The following is an 8,651-nucleotide window of genomic DNA, read 5'->3' as shown; positions in this document are numbered from 1 at the left end:
ACTTGCGCAAAACATAAAAACTGATCGTAAAAGCTTTTACAGATATATAAAACGGAAAAGAGTGACTAAAGTAAATGTTGGCCCCTTAGAAGATGAGAAGGGGGATTTAATAATGGGAAATGTGGAAATGGCTGAGACCTTTAACAATTATTTTGCTTCGGTCTTCACAGTGGAAGACACAAAAACCATGCCAAAAATTGCTGGTCACAGGAATGTGGGAAGGGAGGAGCTTGAGACAATCACTATCACTAGGAGGGTAGTGCTGGACAGGCTAATGGGACTCAAGGTAGACAAGTCCCCTGGTCCTGATGAAATGCATCCCAGGGTATTAAAAGAGATGGCGGAAGTTATAGCAGATGCATTCGTTATAATCTACCAAAATTCTCTGGACTCTGGGGAGGTACCAGCAGATTGGAAAGCAGCTAATGTAACGCCTCTGTTTAATAAAGGGGGCAGACAAAAGGCAGGTAAATATAGGCCGGTTAGTTTAACATCTGTAGTGGGGAAAATGCTTGAAACTATCATTAAGGAAGAAATAACGGGACATCTAGATAGGAATAGTGCAATCAAGCAGACGCAGCATGGATTCATGAAGGGGAAATCATGTTTAACTAATTTACTGGAATTCTTTGAGGATATAACGAGCATGGTGGATAGAGGTGTACCGATGGATGTGGTGTATTTAGATTTCCAAAAGGCGTTCGATAAGGTGCCACACAAAAGGTTACTGCAGAAGAAAGAGGTACGCGGAGTCAGAGGAAATGTATTAGCATGGATAGAGAATTGGCTGGCGAACAGAAAGCAGAGAGTCGGGATAAATGGATCCTTTTCGGGTTGGAAATTGGTGGTTAGTGGTGTGCCACAGGGATCGGTGTTGGGACCACAACTGTTTACAATATACATAGATGACCTGGAAGAGGGGACAGAGTGTAGTGTAACAAAATTTGCAGATGACACAAAGATTAGTGGGAAAGCGAGTTGTGTAGAAGACACAGAGAGGCTGCAAAGAGATTTGGATAGGTTAAGCGAATGGGCTAAGGTTTGGCAGATGGAATACAATATCAGAAAATGTGAGGTCATCCACCTTGGGAAAAAAAAACAGTAAAAGGGAATATTATTTGAATGGGGAGAAATTACAACATTCTGAGGTACAGAGGGACCTGGGGGTCCTTGTGCATGAAACTCTTTTGAGTTTACCTGCAAAACATAAAAACATTAAACGGTGCCACCCGACCTGGGTGACACTCCAGACATTTTCAAGGCCCTTTTTTTTTTTCCCCCCCTTTTTTTGGTTTTTTTTTTTGTGTTTTTCTTTTTTTTGGTTTTTTTTTTTTGGTTTTTTTTTTTGGGCACTAAAATCACAATTTTCCCCAGTGCCCCCTATAAAAGGGAAGGGGGACACTAAAAGCACCGGCAATTAAAACAAATTAAACTTAAAAACGTAAAATCAAATTAAAATTTGGTTGCTGGGCGTGATGATGCACTCCAGTCCCTCCGGTGCCCACCTCTCGCGGAAGGCCGCGAGCGTACCGGTGGACACCGCGTGCTCCATCTCCAAGGACACCCTGGACCGGATGTAAGAGCGGAAGAGAGGCAGGCAGTCAGGTTGAACGACCCCCTCGACCGCCCGCTGCCTGGACCGGCTTCCTTGTGCATGAATCCCAAAAAGTTAGTTTGCAGGTGCAGCAGGTAATCAGGAAGGCGAATGGAATGTTGGCCTTCATTGCGAGAGGGATGGAGTACAAAAGCAGGGAGGTCCTGCTGCAACTGTATAGGGTTTTGGTAAGGCCGCACCTGGAGTACTGCATGCAGTTTTGGTCACCTTACTTAAGGAAGGATATACTGGCTTTGGAGGGGGTACAGAGACGATTCACTTGGCTGATTCCGGAGATGAGGGGGTTACCTTATGATGATAGATTGAGTAGACTGGGTCTTTACTCATTGGAGTTCAGAAGGATGAGGGGTGATCTTATAGAAACATTTAAAATCATGAAAGGGATAGACAAGATAAAGGCAGAGAGGTTGTTTCCACTGGTAGGGGAGACTAGAACTAGGGGGCACGGCCTCAAAATACGAGGGAGCCAATTTAAAACTGAGTTGAGAAGGAATTTCTTCTCCCAGAGGGTTGTGAATCTGTGGAATTCTCTGCCCAAGGAAGCAGTTGAGGCTAGCTCATTGAATGTATTCAAGTCACAGGTAGATAGATTTTTAACCAATAAGGGAATTAAAGGTTACGGGGAGAGGGCTGGTAAGTGGAGCTGAGTCCACGGTCAGATCAGCCATGATCTTATTGAATGGCGGAGCAGGCTCGAGGGGCTAGATGGCCTACTCCTGTTCCTAATTCTTATGTTCTTATGACCCTGCAAAGGCCATTGAACCTCTTGCGGTACTGGGTGTGGGTCCTTTGGATGTCATCGATACAAGACACCTGCTCAGTGATGCTGGTCCAAATGCGCCGAAAATCCACTGGGAGGGATTTACTTGCACCCTTCCAGTAATTCCACCCATCTCCTTTCCACAGCAGTGACAAGGGCCTCGTTGGCCTCATTGCTAAACTTACTGGCTCGCTGCCTACTCCCATCTCCTTCCATCATGACTGCAATCTAAAAATGGATGATTCAGCCCTGGGTGTACTGCGCATGCGCGGACGTTCCCTGACAGCTGACTAGAAGCGCGGGGAGAAGAAAAAAAATCCAACCTGGGTACGACTGATTTTTTCGGGCGAGTTTTCGGACAGACGGTAAATCGGGCGATATCGCAGAATTTTCTGCCCGGGGCGATAGCGCAGCATTGCAGGCCGATTGACATCATCCAAACGATGAAAACATCGGGCGGACGCTAAGTTTTAGCACCGCTGTAAAACTAACGCCAAAATTTCCGTCCGATTGCAAAATGTTATGCGATTCGATTAGTGCCAAAAAAAGTAGTTTTAGCGATTCGCCCAGGTGGCAAAACGGTCACAAACCTGTCGAAAATCAAGCCCAAAATATTAAATTACTTTCCTTCTCTACCAAATATCTCTGCAATGGTACTTAGTGTCACGAAAAGATTGTATTTAACTATTAACATTTAAATTCAGATCTTTTAATCAGAATGTCAATCGAAATTTGATTAATATAGTTATTCCAGTATTTCTGCAATTTATATGAATCATTTTTTGCTGTTCAAAGGTAAAGATAAATAAAATAAATTGAGTTGTGATAAATATTTAGAATGCATTACAAATATAACATTTAAACAATGTCCAATTTACAAAAAGTGCAAGTAATACTGTTCATTGCGGCTCTATTTATTTTGCTGTGTGAATACAAACTGTAATTTCCCACGTGCTCTGCTGGTGCTTTAGGGATGGAGAGCTAGTGGAGGTTGGTGAGGGCAGGCGAGGTTGATGAGGGTAAGGGAGGTTGGTGAGGGTAAGGGAGGTTGGTGAGGGTAAGGGAGGTTGGTGAGGGTAAGGGAGGTTGGTGAGGGTATGGGAGGTTGGCGAGGGTATGGGAGGTTGGTGAGGGTAAGGGAGGTTGGTGAGGGTAAGAGAGGTTGGTGAGGGTAAAGGAGGTTGGTGAAGGTATGGGAGGTTGGTGAGGGTAAGGGAGATTGGTGAGGGTAAGAGAGGTTGGTGAGGGTAAAGGAGGTTGGTGAGGGTATGGGAGGTTGGTGAGGGTATGGGAGATTGGTGAGGCTAAGAGAGGTTGGTGAGGGTAAAGGAGGTTGGTGAGGGTATGGGAGGTTGGTGAGGGTATGGGAGGTTGGTGAGGGTAAAGGAGGTTGGTGAGGGTATGGGAGGTTGGTGAGGGTAAAGTAGGTTGGTGAGGATAAGGGAGGTTGGTGAGGGTAAGGGAGATTGGTGAGGACAGGGGTGATTGGCCAACGGAACTTAGTGCAGCTTAGAATGCAAACAGCAACAGTCTGGATATAAGGTGTATGCAATGAGGAGCCTGTGAGTTTGATGAAAGTGTTTGAATAATCAAGCCTGAAGGTGACAAAGGCATCAGTGAGAGTTTTGTCAGCACTGGAGCTGAGGTAAGGTGGAGGCAGGTGTTGTTGCCATGGTGGAAACAGGTGGTCTTCGTGGGGGCTAGAATGCAGGGTTAGCTCAGGCTCAAACAATGAGGTTGTACGTTGTCAAATTCAGCTTAAGCAAACAGCTGAGCAGGGGTATAGAATCACAAGGTAAGGTACAGAGCTTTTCCTGGGAACCAATTACGATGGCTATGGTCTCGCCAATGTTAAATAAAAGAAAGTTCTTACCCATACACAACTTGAAATCGGACAAGGAGTAGGATCGTACAATGCTGATTGTGGAGTCAAAGGTGGTGGCAAGGAAGTATACCTGGGTGCTGTCAGTGTACATATAAAACCTCATGGGCAGCCTATAGATGATAGACAAGGAAAAGGGGACCACGGATGGAAACCTAGGATGGGAGAAGACGTTGCAGTAGATATGCTGGCTGTTGAGGGTCAGGTAGGAATGGAACCAAGTGGAGGCATTGCCACAGAGTTGGACTACAGGGGAGAAATGAAGGAGGAGAATGCAGTGGTCAATCATACTGAATGCTACTGAGAGGTTGAGGAGGAAAAGGACAGATAACACACCATGATCACGGTCGCAGAAGATGATTTTTGGTGACTTTAACCAGAGCACCGGTCATGCTTTGCTCAAGGTGGAAGCCAAACTGAAGGGACTAAGAAAGAGTGGATGGGCAAAAAGCTGGGGGGTAATGATACAGTTGAAGACCTTAGAGAGAAAGAGCAAATTGGAAATAGAGTGGTAGTTAGAGAGCACTGAAGAGTTGATGGTCTGCTTTTTGAGGAGGGGCTAATGACAGTAGCTTTGAAGTGTAGGGAAATGGATCCCTCAACAGTGTCAGCCAGCAGTGAACTAAGGCAAGATAGTTGCGCAGTGAAGAGTTAGGTCAGGATGGGAGTTAGGAGAGAGGAAGTGTGCCTTGTGAAGGATATGCAGTTTCTCAATCCAGAGGGGGGAGATATAGGGTAAGGGTGTAGATGCTAGGATACAAAGAAAGACTTGCACCTTTCACAACCTCAGAACATCAAAAAGCGCAGCCAATGAAGTACCTTTGAAGTTTAGGCACTGTTGTAATATAGAAAACGCAGGAAACAAATTGTGCACAGCAAGGTCTACAAACAGTAATGTGATAAATGGTTTTGGTGATGTTGGCTGAGGGATAATTATTGGCCAGGACACCAGGGAGAACTCCACTGCTCTTCTTCGAAATAGTGCCATGGGATCTTTTACACACACCTGAGAGGACAGATGGGGCCGTGATTTAATGTCTCATCTGAAAGATGGGAGACCTGACTGCTACTGCGAAATGGATAATCTCAATCCTCTAGCACTTGATGTTGGAGCTGAGGATGGGAGCACCAGAGGGATTGAATTGAAAGAGTTGGCTAGTTGTTAAAAAGAGATGTCTGGAGCTGTCCTTACCCGTCAGGACAATTCTGGAGTAGTTGGAGGATTTGTCTGTGAAAAAGGAGGTGCGATATTGCTTGAGGCCAGACCAGACATGCATCAAGTGAGCTCAAGCCTGGATTTAAGGGCAGAAATTCTACTTGGGAAATGATAGGTTTCATAGATTGTGAGAGACTTTAAAGGCAATAGGGCATTGAAGTCAGAGGAAAGGGAATGTATAAAAAGTTCAACAACAGCAGTGATTTTATAGTCGGTAGAGGCTCAGGTAATTAATTTTGAAAGGTGTTGGAGAAGGCCCTGGAGATATTTTTCCCCAGAGGCAGGGAACTGTTGATGTTGAGAGAAATAAGAAAGTGAGCAATGGTGACTTTGTCAATGATGATAACCGAGGAGGTGGCAAATCCCCAGTTGAGGACAAGTTTGAGGGGGTAGCCATGGGTGTTGTTGAGGGATTTGATGACCAAGGTGAGATTCAGAGGGGAGTAGAGTAAACAAATCAGAAGTGAGAAGGAGAGGGGGATTCAGGAGAACATGAAATACTTTAGCTGCCATTTGGGCCCAAGAGAATGTCCTAATTTGTAAGGATATACGGTTGGATTCCTTTAGTTGGTGGATTAGTAAAATGGTAAATGCCCAAGATCCTGAGAAGTTCATGAATTCTTTGTGAAGTTGCCACTATGATGGGAATAAACCATGGCTAAAGTCAAATGAGTCCTGGCTTTGTGTTGGAAATTATGCTACAGTGGAGCCAATCACATGTGCGTTTTTGTTGCAAAGGCTTTTTTCTCTTTTTTTAATGTATAAACTATGAAGCCAAGAATTTAATTTTATCTACAACGCATGATTTGTTTTCTGCAGCTTCAACTACACTGTTCCTTGCCTGCTCAGTTAACTCATCGGCAAAGTGACAAATGTCAGATAACTTTGCTAACATTGACACTGCAAAGGAGTGTGCCTTCAGGGAGTGGAGCTTGGCATGGAGCCAATTCACCAACCTTCTGTTTATTTCCTGCAGCTATCTTAATTGGAGCCAGTAAATTAATGAATTAGATTCAGTCAAATAACTTCCGCTCACACATCTTTAGGGATAGAATGTCTTGTATTGGTGACAAAAAATGACATTGTACCAACATTTCCCTGTAATGATCCATCTGTTGTCTATTCAATGGAATAGTGTTGGTGCTGGAAACTGGTGATGGGCTGGCTGTGTCTCAGTTGGAACATCTGCCTATGAAACTGGAGAGGGCAGCTCCCTTCACAGCTAAGATGGTAAATGCACTGCCCAGTGTTAAACTGAGCTGTACAGAGCAGAAAGGTCCCAGCTTTGATGCCTGGGTTGTGCTGAAGTATGTGATCTCGGCAGGAGTGCTGCAAATAGCCTGAGTGCCCGTGGGCTAGGGAGGGAGGGTGGTAACAGCAAACAGGTCGGGCTACTGCTCTTGATCACTGTCGAATGGTTATGCTGAAAAGTACGTATGTTAAAATTGGGTGAGGAAAATAAGAGGATTGGTGGTGATTGACTCACCTTGTATAGCCTGTGGACATGAACTGTCCACACATAACAAAGGGGCTTTGAAGAAAGGAGGGACAAAAACATTATTAGAAAAATAAATCTACAAATTTACTTCTCAAATATTTTACTTTCCCAAACAATTCAGTAACGTTATCACATTTAAACACTGTGCTTATGATGGATGGCTGATCCCTATGGATTCTTTCTCCAACCAAAATACACCACTATATTACAGTGTACCGGTATATTACCAGTACTATAAGCAAACCCCATTAAAAAAAATATATATTGGCACTTGCATTTTAAAAGTTCCAAATGTTTGATTCTAACAACCCTTCAAATTCAATCAAAACAGTTGACTGCAATGTATTTGCAATCTCTTTTCCCATTAATATGTTTCTAAAAATGTTATAATGAAATATTCAGCTTGGTGCGGCAGTACAAGAATACTAGGCCTGCGGTTGTATGGCACCATTCCACACACTGCTCCTTATTCCGTATTCTAAATGGTGAGGAAAATGATAAGTGAGAACTTCAGAGACGTATACTAGTGATTAGCTTTAATGCCATTTATAGCATGATGAGACATGTGCATTTAAATGCTAAAAGCTGGTGTACCAGACTAGGATGTTCGCAGCAGTACTCCGCACTGGCACTGTGCAATTCTCCTGGAAACAATTATTTTAGAATTAAATGTTTGTTCTTTTTGATCCTTAAAAGTGAAGTTTCTGAATGAGCTGTTGTAAATAACCTTTTTGAAAGGAGGTTTGTTATTCAAAGAACTATAAAAGAGCCTTTTATGATTGTGGAGCAATAGCACAATAGCGGTCCAAAGCACTCTACCATGGAATTGTAGGACATGAGCTTGATGGGAAGTTTAGTCTCCATTGTATCATCAGGGGAGGCCATGAGTAAAGGCCAGGTACTCTTCCATAAGGAGGTCTCTGTATGGGCCACGATCGTGCAGCGATTGTTGGCTGGTTACAGAATAACATTGTCTGAGTCCTCAAACAGGTCAGAAACAATTTCAATTTGCACTTTATATAGCACCTTTTTAACATAGTGAAAGGTTCCTCACCATTAACAAGGGAACAGAGCAGCAGTTGGATGAAGAGTTAGGAAAGATAACCAAAGGGGATGGATGGGGAAAGAAGTCGGTTGAAGGAAGGGGAGGTGTAGCAAGCGAAAGGGTTTAGAAAGAGAATTCTGGAGTGCAATGGCATGAAGGCTCTTCCACCAATTGTGGAACAAAAGGAGAAGGAGTAGGCCAGAGTAGACCAGTGTTGGGAGATTGAAAGCCGAGATGTTTGGATAAATCGGATTTGAGTGCAGTGGAGCGCAAGCTGGCAAAGGGAGTGCAGTACATGTATAGTTCAATAACACAATGCATGATGCATGTACCTAGTGAATATTGGGAGAACTGATTGAATACTTTTTTGAGAGAGATATAAAATCAAATCAATATATAATAATGTTTTATATCATCCAGACACGATTGGAAAAAGTACTTTTTCTCACATTGTTCAGTGCACCTTCTGCCATGTTGATTTGTGAGTGGCATTCAAGGTGATGTCTGTGGATTGGGCCAACAAAACTTCCAGGCCAAATATATGGGCTAACCAGGAGGAGAATTCTGATATTAAGCACAACTTACTTTCCTGCTGATAGTTATGTATCTCTAAAATTGCTCAATTATACATTTTT

This window comes from Pristiophorus japonicus, chromosome 12, assembly GCF_044704955.1.
Source record: "Pristiophorus japonicus isolate sPriJap1 chromosome 12, sPriJap1.hap1, whole genome shotgun sequence".
NCBI lineage: Eukaryota > Metazoa > Chordata > Chondrichthyes > Pristiophoridae > Pristiophorus > Pristiophorus japonicus.
The sequence above is the reverse complement of the archived record's forward strand: the minus strand, read 5'-3'. Positions refer to the sequence as shown.